The sequence below is a fragment of the Myotis brandtii genome, unplaced genomic scaffold, assembly GCF_000412655.1.
Source record: "Myotis brandtii unplaced genomic scaffold, ASM41265v1 scaffold5045, whole genome shotgun sequence".
In the NCBI taxonomy this organism is placed as follows: Eukaryota; Metazoa; Chordata; class Mammalia; order Chiroptera; family Vespertilionidae; genus Myotis; species Myotis brandtii.
The window spans coordinates 59,467-72,379 of record NW_005369238.1 but is presented as its reverse complement, the minus strand read 5'-3'; the positions used below and the strand labels follow the sequence as shown (position 1 = coordinate 72,379).

The 12,913-nt window shown below is 41.9% G+C and overlaps 1 long non-coding RNA gene across 1 annotated transcript in view; it reads right to left on the bottom strand.

The window, feature by feature from the left end:
* The window catches only part of LOC106727948, a 27,426-nt gene that overhangs the window by 11,840 nt on the left and 2,673 nt on the right, over positions 1-12,913 (bottom strand). The window contains exons 2-4 of the long non-coding RNA XR_001364184.1: positions 10,538-10,651; positions 3,933-3,999; positions 1,208-1,253 (exon numbers count right to left, since the gene is read on the bottom strand). This is a non-coding gene — a long non-coding RNA (uncharacterized LOC106727948). The remainder of the gene's footprint in view (positions 1-1,207; positions 1,254-3,932; positions 4,000-10,537; positions 10,652-12,913) is intronic.

Genomic DNA, 12,913 nt, shown 5'->3' with positions numbered 1-12,913 from the left:
ATCTCAGAGGGAAAACTGATCTCTCATGCTCATTGCAGCATTATTCACATTATCCCTGAAAGCAACCTAAATGTCCATTGATAGACATTGCGAACTATTTTTTAATTCAATACAATGTTCATTTTCCACTTTGCTGTAACGGTTGCATCTTGTAATGTATTGTACTATGTGTGAGGTGCTGGCCCATCTTTTCTAGTGCCATTTATAACTGTTGATTTAGTCAATGCCAATGGATTCAGTTCAAATGCTTTCTTTTTCTTCTATTCACCAATGCAGCACTGTAATGTGTTCATTTGAATTTCTTATGAAAACACGACAGCTTATCATATCTATATAAGCTTAATTGATGATTAAATTAACATTAATGCTTTCAGAATAATGATATTATAAACTTATTTTTCTAGTCCAGAAACATAAGCATGGAAAATTTTATATTTTCAAATAAAGGCATGAGCCGAGATAACAAAGTTAGTAATATGATTGGAGCAATAAAGGAAAAAAAGAAAGATTTGTCACAAATAGCACATTAAGTGGAAACTGAAATTTGTTAGGGCAAAACAAAATAGCTATAGAAAAAAATTAAGATATATGACTGTGCAGTTGTCAACACCCATACAGAGTGGATTTTTTTAAGTGAAGGCACTTTTGAATTAGATTAACATTTAAATCAGTGCATTTGAGTCAAGAATATGGCCATGCATAATGCTGGTGACCTTCATTCAGTCCCTTAAAGGACTTAAACAGAAGAATGACCTCCCCCAAGCAAGGAGAAATTTTTTAACAGATGGCCTTCGGCCTTGAACCACATCAGCTCTTTCTTGGGTTTCTAGCTCACTCACCCACCCGCAGATTCCACACTTGCAGTCTTCATAATCAAGTGAGCCAGTTCTTTAAATACATCTCTCTATGTGCACACCTCCTATGGGTGCTGTTTGCCTGATCACCCTGACTAATGCTCACTGCATCTCACACCATCACCACGTGGGAAGCCCCATCGCCCAGCTCCATCATTCTCTCATTCCTGTGGTCAGAGCAGGGAATCTGAGCACCTTCCAGGTTCTTAACGTCCTTGCTTGGACCTCCCTACTAAAGGCTGTTTCTGAGAAGGTCTCTCCCCAGACACTGACGTCTCAGAGACTGAGGACCTGGAGAGGAAAGTTTAAAGTTAATCCTTGGAAAGCTCAGAGTTGGATGGGCAGAAACTTACCTGTCAATGTTCTACCTTTGATCCTCTTCCTGGCTCTGGATTGATGCTGAAAGACAAGGAAAGAATGAGAGTCTAGGACTTAATTCTCACTGCTCTCTCTAGGCAAGCTGCATTCATTCACCATTCATGAATAATATGCTTTTCTGGATTAAACCAATTAAGATCAGTTTTTCATCCCTGTTACTCATTTTTAACATGGATAAAAAATAATTTCCCATTGTTTTTTCTCTGAAAACTCATTACAAAGGTTTCCTGCAGGAGGTCTTCAGTTGATATTCCCACCAGCAGTCCCTTGCTGAAGGCACAGATTCTCAGATCATTAGGAACATCTCTGCTCCATCCTTGAGCACAGATGAGAGAGTATCTGATCAGAGGTTTTCAGAGACTCAGCCCTGCCCTGCAGGTGATGAATATGTTTATTACCTTGATTGTGTTTATGGTTTCACAAGTGTATGCATATGTTCAAACCTATCAAATTGTATCCATTAAATATGTGAAGTTTTGGGGTATCAGTTACACCTCCATAAAGCTGTTAAAACATAGCTGATGGGGCCATTTATAACATGGTGTATCTGTTTCATCTACCCATGCTAGCTAGATGTTTAAGGATCCATACTACTTATGGTCTTAATTCTTAAGATCTTAAGTGGAAAACTTAAGCACTTTATCATTTCCCTATTTGATTTTTTTTTACAATTCCTTTGTTAATGCTAACGAGTCACACCTTGCCCAAGATTCCCAAACCTTTTCCATCCTGGGATGAAGTTTCAGGAGATGCCAGCTCCTCTTTTTCAGTTTTCTTCTATTTCAATACCATTTGCAGAGCTGCCTGCCCACGAAGGACTGACCAACCCGACCGACTCTTGCTCCAGAGTAAACACATTTCTATTCAGAGCATGCCCTTCATTCATCCTATCTCTGGCATGATCATGTGTGGCCCAACTGTATCCCTGACTGATCATTTTTAAAAAAATATGTTTTTAAAAAATTGATTTCAGAGAGAGGAAGGGAGAGGGAGAAAGAGATAGAAATGTCAATGATGAGAGAAAATCATTGATTGTTGCCTCCTGCATGCCCCACACTGGGGATCGAGCCCACAACCCAGGCAGGTACCCTGACAAGTAAAACTACTATGACCTCCTGGTTCATAGGTTGACCTCAACCACTGAGCCACACCAGTGGGCTCCCTGATTGATTTCAAAGACCAAAGGACTCCCATCACTAAAAATATCCTTCGAAGTTTAAGCAAAAATGAACTTTAGGAAAACTATTTCCAGGTGAGAAGAAGAAGCTCTAACAATGGTTCATTGACTGCATTATTCAAAAACGTCAACATCCTAAAAGACAGACATCAGGAGACTAAAAAGACACAATGTAAAGTACACTAAAGGAGCACAATAAGTAGCACCATAGGTTATTCTTGATGGATCCTGCACTGGAGGAAAAACATGCTGTACGGGAATTTCCGGGTGGGTTAAGGGACAAAATTGAGATAGAGATCAGTTAAGAGTGTCCATGTTAAAGTTACACAAGTTAATAACTGTAGTGGACTATCCTTTTTCTTAGGAAATCCACACTGAAGAATTTAGAAGCAAAGGGTCATGATGGATGCAACCGCATTTCAAAAGTTTGGAACAAAGAATAATGTTCATAGAGATAGGGTTAGGGTTAGGATTAGGGTTAGGGTTAGGGTTGGGTTGGGTTGGGTTGGGTTTAGGGTTAGGTTAGGGTTGGGGTTGTGGTTAGGGTTAGGGTTGGGTTAGGGTTGGCACTCGGGTTAGTTTTGGGTTAGAGTTAGGGTTAGGGTTGGAAACAGCAAATTGGATAAATGATAAACACTAAGTAAAGCTGGGTGAAGGGTATCGGGGAGCCTTTACCATCCTTGCAACTTTTCTATAAGTTTCAAATTGTTTACTAATAATATAGTTTAAGAAATTGTCCATCTATCAGTCCTACTGTCTTAAAATCCCTTGGAGAGGAACAGATTTTGGTTTCAACGGCTGTCAACATCACAATCACCTCCTCAAAGTGAAAAATTTCAACTTCTCAACCTTTTATTAGGTTCTGCTTTAGGCAAAACCAATGGGATCTTCTTATTACAACTGTGGTTCTAACATTGTCATGGGTTTTAAATAATATTGGGGAAAATCCAAGGAAATAAAAATGCACACTACATTTAAAAACCAAATAATTAAAAGAATCAGCCCTGGCCAGGTGGCTCAGTTGGTTGGAGCATCGTCCAGTACACCAAAAATTTGGGGTTCCATTCCTGGTCACATACCTAGGTTGCAGGTCCGATCCCTAGTTGGGGTGCGTATGGGAGGCAACTGATTGATGTTTCTCTCTCACATCAGTGTTTCTCTCTCTCCATTCTCTCTCTAAAACATCACTTAAAAACACGCACACACACGCCCTAGCCGGTTTGGCTCACTGGATAGAGCATCGGCCTGGGGACTGAAGGGTCCCAGGTTCGATTCCGGTCAAGGGCATGTACCTTGGTTGCAGGCACATTCCCAGTGGGGGGTGTGCAGGAGGCAGCTGATCGATGCTTCTCTCTCATTGATGTTTCTAACTCTCTATCCCTCTCCTTTCCTTTCTGTAAAAAAAATCAATAAAATATATTTAAAAACAAACAAACAAACAAAAACCACGCACACACAACCTCCAGTGAGGATAAGAAAAAACATAAAAGAATCACATTAATATCATGATTTCAAACTCTTACCTTGTAACATACCAGCTGCATAATTTCGGAAATGTAATTTACTTATTTTTTTTCCCCGTTTCTTTACCTGGAAAGCAGAGGTAAAAATCCCTCATCACTTGATAAATAGTAGTTATTTTTAAAAATACTAACAGAATCAATAGGAGCTTTACAGGACCTGAAATGTCTTTATTCAGAAGATCCCATTTATTTTCTGAGTGCATCTAGCCAGCTCTAAGCTCAATAATCCATGGGACACAGTCTTGCAAGCCTATCGCTTGATTCTCTTAACCAAGATAGAGTGTTCCATTTTTATTATTTCTGCAAGTTAACGTCACTGCCCCATAATGCTGACCTGCTGAGGACCGACTCCAAGGCGGCCCCACCCCATTTCAGCCTTCGCCTGGTGACCCTCTAGTGAGTCCTTTAACCTCAGCCCTTACTCTGACTTTGAGCCCCTCCCAGTGTTGGGTGAGCAGATGCCACTGAAGTTCTCTTTCTCTCCCAAGCATTTCTCCATTGGGATAAACCTGCCGTGTTTTGCTTTACCATGCCTTTTGTTGACTTTTTGTGTGTCTCCCTTATTTGTCATTTCCTCTCTGAAAAATCAATGTGTAATTGTCATTTTCTAACAGGGACATTCTGTTGCCAGCCCTCTGCAGAGTAGAAACAAGTACTGTGGGCACAGGTATTCCCCACTCTGCACTCTGTGAGTGCATCAGTGTGAACATGTAGGAGGACATCTATGGCTGCATGAATGTCTGAATTGCATTTGGAAAGTGCAGACGGCCCAGTCTAGGGATGAAGAATGGACCTCACCAGATTCTTGACAGAGGAGATGAAAATTCCTGACTTGAAAGCGTAAGACAATGAGTAAGGCTCTATCATACAGCCTCATCCTATATAATAAAAGCCTAAATGCTACGTGTCTGGTCGTCCAGTCGTCCGTTCAACCAATCAAAGCATAATATGCTAATGATTTGCTAAGGCCTCTCAACCGCTTGCTATGACGTGCACTGACCACCAGGGGAAAAACGCTCCGACCAATAGGTTAGTTTACTGCTGGAGTCCAGCCCATCACCTGGACTGAGCGAGAAGGGCTGGACGTGCCCTAGAGCCCTCCTGCGGTCCCTCCCAGGCTGGCCAACCTCCCATGTCCGTTCCCAGCCCAGATCGTGCACCAGTGGGGTCCCTCGGCCTGGTCTGTGCCCTTTCAAAATCCAGGACTCCTCGGGGGATGTCGGAGAGCCAGTTTCGGCCTGATCCTGCAGGCCAGGGACCTCACTGGAGCACAAATTTGTGCACTGGGCCTCTTGTACTAAATATTACTAAATGATTATCATTCAAAAAGAAAGAATACAAAGGTTTTGGCACCTGACACATGTAGTCGCAAAAACATAACATATAGCTGTGTTTTTGGAGACTTTTTTAAAAGCAATTTTTGTCTCAAATCCATTTTTCCAGGTGTTACTTTTAAGAAATCCTGCAGAGACTTAGCATGTTAGAGTTTCTTATAACAAAAAATCACATTGGGAAATAAGAAAAATGTTTCAAATCACAACGTAGCTGGAAAACAATACAATGACCAACATTTCTGCTCTCTGCCTCCCTTCCCCTGCAGAGAAAATCATCATGTTTATTTCCAGGGAATCAGATAAGAATGGAGCACAGGCATTGAAAAACGCACCTCAGAACTTGGAAAGGATCTAAGGGGAGCATTAGTTTAACTCTCCATTTTATATAAGAAACTGGGCCCCACAGGTTTGTCATGGACCACACAGCCCTGCACATTCCACCCACACCTCAGCCTTGTCTCTAATTTGCCTTCCCTTCATGAAGGCCTCTTCCAGGCTTTCTAGAGTAATATCTATGTACTTATTTCTAATTTAGTTGTATTCCTTCTGCTATATTAAGATTTTTTTCAACTCTAATGGAAAATCCCATTCTTGTTCACCGATATGGAATTTGATAGCTTTTGCATCTAAGAGTCCTCCTTTATTCCTTTTCTTCCACCTCTATTTTTCCAACATTATTGAACTCCCACTACTGAATGACAAGTATTGGGATAGATGCTGCGGGTAGACAAAGTCCCTGCCAGAAAGGACTCAGAGTGCTGCTTGCGCTACTTTCATGGTCATTAGTGAGGGTGTAACCCATCCACCATTTTTGCAATTCTCTTGGTTCTTCTCGCTCTTTCCTATTTGGCATGGAGATGGCCTAGCTAGCTAATACTGGGTTGTATGTGTTTACCTGAGTACTAATATTGCCTGCCCATCTCTTAATTCTTAAGTCTGTCCATCCAACTATGTATCCCATCAGCCTGCTGCCTAGGGCAGCAAATCGCCTGATGTAGTAGCTGGCCTAGCATGGGCATGTTTAATTTTATCACCTAATTCTCACAATGAGCAGTCTTTTGTCCACAGGGTACACAGCTCTGAATGATGTACAATGGAAACCTTGCACACAGTGGTTTTTACCCCTGTCCCCTCAGGGATGACCATGGTGTTCAGGTGCTTCCTCTGTCGTTTTTTAAAGCTGTAAAATGAGATTTAAAAATAGTACCGTACAATCAAATCTCTTCAAAATACCAGCAGAGAATCAGCAAACCTCTGGAAACTTGAGTCTTCATGTTCTTCATGGTTAGTCTCTTAATTAACAGCTTAGAGATCCCACCTGCTGTCAAAATAATTGTGCCATCCTTTCACTTAATTTTTATATGACCTCAAGGGATTCCCGTTTTGTTTTGTTTTGTTTTTTCCTTCCTGGAGATTCACTGCACTTCCCACATGACTGTTCTCATAAAGTGTTTCAATGCACATGTGACCCCAAGGAAAAACAGAAAAGGAGGATTGTTGCTTTGTTAAAACGTGAGAGCCTTTTCGACGGGAGGGGCTCTGAGAGAAGGGAACTGCGTCGTTAAAACTTTGAGCTGTGCTTGAACACATCCTAAAATGATTTAATTGCCTGTTCCGGTTATAAATTATAAGCTGGGGAGTTTAAAGCCAACTCCCATTGACTAATAAAATGAAAAATATTGGGGTAGGCCAGATACTCGTTTTCTTTATGAATTGGCAAGGCGAAATGTTCTTTACAAGTGACAGTTAACAAAAGTTAGATTAAAAAGATGCCCGGAGGGTATGTGATTCATAAGAAGTATGGAATCTGGATCTACCTCCAGATAAAGAGTGCTAATAAATTACACGCACATCAAATGTAGCTGCTGATACAGTAATAAATGTTGATGTAAAACAAAACTCAGAAGATCTCTTTGGCAGCCTGCAACCTGCAGGCCAGCCTGGCAGCTGTGTCACTCAGACTTAATCAGGGGAAAGTATATATATACACACACACACATATATATGTATTTACATATTTACTTCAGAGAGGGAGAGGGAGAGGGAGATAGAAACGTTAATGATGAGAATCATTGATTGTCTGCCTCCTGCACACCCCACACTGGGGATCAAGCCTGCAACCTGGTCATGTGCCCTGCCTGACCAGGATTCCAACCGTGAACTCCTAGTTCATTAGGTCAACACTCAACCACTGAGTCACACTGGCCAGGCAAGTCTGTATCTTTTTAGATGAAACCGCAAGAACAGAATGCTCTGGGGCTATCTAATGAGAAGGCATTACAGTTTCCTTAAGAGAAATGGATTCTTGGGGAGAAAAGATTTTGTGCAACAGTCCCCCAGAAGGTCAAGTAAGTGATGCTGCTGAAGAACTAGCATATAATAACGGCAAGAAAAGATGAGCTTAGATGCTCGCATTCATGGTGTTTTAGGTAGACCACAATATTTGCCTACTCCCACTTTCCTTCACAAAATAACATCTGATTTTTTATTTCCACCTGATTAATTTGTATACTTGCTCTTTGCTTTCATCCCCAAAAGTACTCTCATTTTGAAAACTTTGATGAGAAAATGAACGTTTTGGGGCTGGCTTTGATGTTCACTATATGCTGAAAACCGGGAAAGTGACATGAAATAAAAAGACCCCCAGTTTTGAAACTGGAAAACTGGTTCCCTATCTGCCTTGAGTTAGCTGTGAGACCACTTCCTGTGGAAATCCACTTCCTGTCTCTGCACCTCCATGTTTTCATTTATGACACGAGGACCCTGGCCTCGGTGACCTGCACACTCCCTCCTAACTGCAAATTATGACTTCGTAAGCTCCGACCTTGCACGCACAAGGCTCATTCAAATGACTTCAGGAATGTAGAAATAAGAGAGACAGTTCCAAGCCCCCTCCCCAGATTTCCTAATCTAATTTATACAGGGTGGGACCTGGCCCTGGGGAGTGTGCAGCCAGGGCTGCTGACCACTGACGACCTCGCGAACCAGCTTAGGACTCCCACTTCTCAGCACTGGTTCAGAATCTCTAACACCCTGTGCAGTCGTCTGAATCATCCAATTTAGCATTCCCTTTCCCAGCTAGCTTCGGTTTTCCTTCCCAGATTGTTAATGTCTTTTTCTGTGTTGATCACTGAGCCAACCGCTGCTCACGGCAAGTTCTGGAAATATTTCTGAAGACTGAACCTTTTTATTGTCCATGTTCTTGAATTGCAAAATATGTGTGTTGATTTTATACATGAGGTTAGGTTTGCTTGGGTTTCTATCCTGTCTCAAAACCACCACAACTTATTGTAGTTAGTCTATTACTGAGATGTCTGTGCTAGACTGTGAGCTCCATGAAAGCAGGGCCACCACCATTCACCTTTGTAATCCCTACCACTTACTACCTAGTCAGACCAAGAGAGGCGTTGAATAAATCACTGCTGAATGAATAACTGAGTGCAGGAATAAGTGCTTGGATAAATGCATTTAAATTCATACCAGTGTATTGACTTGGTCATGGAAAGGGAGTATACAGTCATCTGTATCCTGAGGTGGGGTGTGTGTGTGTGTGTGTGTGTGTGTGTGCATGGGCCTACATGTGCATGTGTGTGCATGTACATGGGTGTATGTGCATGCATGTGTGTCTACATGCATGTCGATTTCAGATGCACCATCACTGCAAGCATTCTTAAGAGGATCCAAAACTTGCTGAGTATTCGAAAGGATCCCTCAGCACCTCTTGGTTCTGCACAGCTGGTAGCTCTGCTCTCCGTAGCTATAGTCCTGGGAAATATGGTATTAATACTGAGTGAACAGATGGTGTAGGGTGTGTTACTTAAGACAGTTTTGCCAGGAGGTAAATTTATGCTTTATAAATGCACTTCAAAACTATGCTATTTGATTTAATCACTTAATGCAAAGACAGCTGCATACTATATTTGCCTTAACTGCAGTTATATGGGTTATCTGCCAATCTGTTAATTATAGTATTTTGAAAGGCTTCAGGAAAACAACAGTAATTATACAGATTGGGGGGTGGGGGGGAGGAACATTTTGAAGCCTAAATTCAGACATTCATTCCCAGCTAACAAAAAACTTATTGAAGATTTAGAAAACCTGTTAGGAAAGTGGGAGTGGATGTGATGGTTTTCCTTCTCAAGGGGCTTATGTGTGTCCTCATTCTGCATTAATGACCGTGGGCAACTGCGGGGAGATGGGGACAGAGGTGTGCTCCCACTGGACACGGCTCCAGCCCCTCCTGAGGTCTCTGAGCCAACTGTTCAACTCCTTCAAATTACAAAGAGGAGGAGGAAGGCGAGAAGGAGGATGAAAAAGAGGATGAGGAGGGTCTGCTTTAATTATAAGCACAGTTTTTAATACCTTCCCATAACCTGCTTGCTCCCTGAGCTCTCACTACCGACCTTTTCTCTGTGAAACAGTTGCAGTAATTATTAAGCAGATTGAACTGGTACTTTATCAAGGAAGAGGGGGGATAGTCTGACAGCTTCCTTTTCTTGCCAGCTCCTACATGCCACGTATTTGTAGAAGTCTGACCCATTTCCCCTATCCTCTGGGAGTTCACGTTCAATGCATTTCATTGCCATTTTGAGAACAAGATTCCTGTGGGCAGCTGTACTAGGTGGGATAAAAGGCTGTACATCAGAGAATTCATGAAAGAGTATTAGATTATCTGGTCTAACACTCTCATTTGACCAGTGAGGAAACTGGGGATCCAAGTCCCTTAATTCATTCACTTTCCCAAATTAGTTAAGAAAAATGGGGACTGTGACCAGGGAACCTCTTTTATCAGCGTAGGCTCTTTTAAAATGAACCCTGCCGCCTATATAGAGGCTATAAAGCAACAATAATGAAACAGAAAGAGCAAAGAGTGTATTTCCTGTCCTGTGTCTAAAGGAGAAGCCAGTAATGCCAACAGTTGTTGTCCTAATTGGCTGCCTAGGGCCTCCACGTTCCACAGCTTCCAGCGCTACCCATGCTGGGAACGGTGCCCCGTGGAACTGCGCAACCCAGTCCGGATGCTGTAAGGCACTGTACCCAAGGACTTTCCCAACATTAACACTGCTAACCCCTGGCGGTGCCAACATCATTCCACGCACACCACCGAGAGGGAAAGCAGCTCTCAGAAGTTAATGTGCCGGTGTCACACAGATGATTTCTCATGGAGTCTAATCCTCAGACTTGGAATTACTGGATTAAAAGGTATTGCCTTCCCAGGAAAACATTGGTGTTCTTGACATCCTCCCTCCCAAGTGGACTAAAAGTACTTACTCCCATTCTCCGAGGCCCTAATACTGTGTCTGCTCTCCCCAGGCGAGTAGTTTTGTGACTTGTGACTCCCAGGCACAGCCGTTCATCTGACCAACGTCTTCACAGCCAGGCTTTCTGCAACATTCAACAAACCTCAACTGAGAAACGGACAGGAGCTTAGGCCAGGTCCCCAGAGCAGCCATTTCCAGGTGGTCCTGGTCATGCTGGCACACAGGTGCCCAGCCAACCTAGAGGAGTATCATTTTTTCTCACTTCTTGTGTTAGGGGAAGGAAAGGCCAATGCCAAGGTGGGCAGGTGGAGGAGGAACTGGAGAGGGATGGCTTGGATCATGACCCTTCTTAAATCATATTCACCTCATGATAACTGCACCTAAGCTATGAAGGAGCTGGGAGGTACTTGCATCTTCAGTGGCTCCTAGTACTTCCATTTCCTTGCTGCTCTTTAGATCAAAATTGTGAAACTGGCAAGTTATCTGAGTCTTCACGTTTCAGCTTTGATCCACTTTGATATAAAAAGGCAAGAGTTTTATTAAAATTTTAAAATGCATACCTATGTTTGATCACAATTTTCTTATGTTTCAGGCAATATTTTTATTACTATTCTTTGGCTGCTGCTTTCTCTAAGAAGTTCCTTTTCTGACTTTTTGCCATATCTCAAAAAAAAATTAGTCATCTTTGAACGAAGTAAGTGTACCCTCTACCGTTAAAGAAGTTCATACATGGGAGGCCAGCATTCCAAAATAGGAGAAATTCTTTCTGGTTTATACAGGGTATGGCACAGGAGTGTGTGTGTGTGTGTGTGTGTGTGTGTGTGTGTGTGTGTGTGTGTGTGTGTGTGTGTGTGTGTGTGTGTGTGTGTGTGTGTGTGTGTGTGTGTGTGTGTGTGTGTGTGTGTGTGTGTGTGTGTGTGTGTGTGTGTGTGTGTGTGTGTGTGTGTGTGTGTGTGTGTGTGTGTGTACTTCTTTGTGGTATAAAACAGCTATCAGCAAAATTTCTGCCACTAGCCCAATTACCCATTCTTCTCCTTCTGAAGAATGCATTGTTCCTAGGAGGTTGTGCAAACTCGGGGGAATTCCAGCTGTTTAGAGATTCACAGCCCCACATAAAAAATCTAGGTGTCTCCTGGCATCCTCATTTAACCAGCACTGCACCTGGCAATCCTTTTCTTAGATACTATGATTTAAAGTAGAAAGAAAAATCTTCCACTGTCATCAAAGTTATAACCTGTGTTTGCATCTGCCATTATCACTGCTGCTTTGGAGAGATTTCTGAAGCAAGGGAGCAAAACAAACTTCATTCAATCGTCTACCAAATGGAAGCCTTCTCTTTTATAAATCACTTGTGTTTTCCTTGTATTTCATTTTTTAAAATCTAGTAAGTTTTACTTTTTAAATACAGAAAGAAACCCCAGACCCACTCAAATGTAGCCAACTGATCTTTAGGAAAAACAAACAAAGGCAATTTAATAGAAATAGGATAGTCTTTCAATAAATAGCTGGAACAATGGCACGCTCATATGCAAAAATATGAATCCAAACACAGACCCTGCATCTTTCACAAAACATAACTCAAAAGGGGTCATAATCCAAAGTGAAAAATGCAAAACTATATAATTTCTAGAAGATAACATAAGAGAACTTCTAGATGATCTTCAGTTTGGGAGTTTTTAGATGCAACACTGAAAATATAAAAAAAATAAGTTGGATTTTACTAAGAAAAACTTCTGTTTTCTGAAAGATATTGTCAAGTGAATGAAAGACAAGGCATACATATACTTGGAGGAAGTATTTGCAAAATATTCATCTGAAGAGTTACTTGTGTACAATAGACACAACCTTTAAAAATTCCACAATAAGAAAACAACCCAATTTAAAAATGGGCAAAAGGTGCCTGAATAGATATCTCACCAAAGAAGATATACATGTGGGAAATAAGCATGTAAGAATACTCTAAACATCACATCGCATAAGAGAAATCGTAAATTAAATCAACAATGAGATACTACTGCACACTTACCAGAATGGCCAAAATCCAAAACACTGACACCACCAAATGCTGGTGAGGGTGCAGAGCCACTGGAACTCTCCTCCACTCCTGGCGGGGACACAAACCACCACAAGCATTATGCAAGAAAGTCTGGCAGTTTCTCACAAAACTAAATTTACCCATTGCCCTAGCCACTTTGGCTCAGTGGATAGAGTGTCAGCTTGTGGACTGAAGGGTCCCAGGTTCGATTCCGGTTAAGGGCACATGCCCAGGTTTTGGACGTGATCCCCAGTAGGGGGTGTGCAGGAGGCAGCCAATCAATGATTCTCTCTCATCATTGATGTTTCTCTCTCTCTTCCTCCCCCTTCCTCTCTAAAATCAATAATATAT